Here is a 480-nt window from a genome sequence, read left to right on the forward strand (position 1 = left end):
TCTGATGAGTTGTACAGAGTACAAAAAACAAGGGGTGTAATAGCTCAAGGAAATTTATTCCCTCAACTTTAGGGTAGGAACCCTCAGTGACACTGAGCCCTTCTCCTCCAGTACCAGCTCCTCATACACACCTGGTCAGCATCATCTGTCCCCGAGAGGAAATTAATTGGTTAAGAACATTTCCCCACGACCTCTCCCACCCATCAATTCTTAACAAGGCATTTCTAATTTCCTGCTCATAATTTCTCAATGCCTAATGCTCTACCCACAAATTTCATAGACTATCAAAGGCCATTGAGACAGAAGCCCTACTGCTACTACTAAAGTCCGTACTCTCTCTAGAGCCACTGAAATGAGAAACCCACACACCACCAACTAGAGAAGACTGCCTGCTTGCCACAATAGAGAAAAGCCCACACAGCAAGGACCCAGAACAACCAAAAATAAAATTTATATATATATATATATATATATATATAT

Source organism: Bison bison, unplaced genomic scaffold (assembly GCF_000754665.1).
Source record: "Bison bison bison isolate TAMUID 2011002044 unplaced genomic scaffold, Bison_UMD1.0 scf7180017864167, whole genome shotgun sequence".
Taxonomy (NCBI): domain Eukaryota; kingdom Metazoa; phylum Chordata; class Mammalia; order Artiodactyla; family Bovidae; genus Bison; species Bison bison.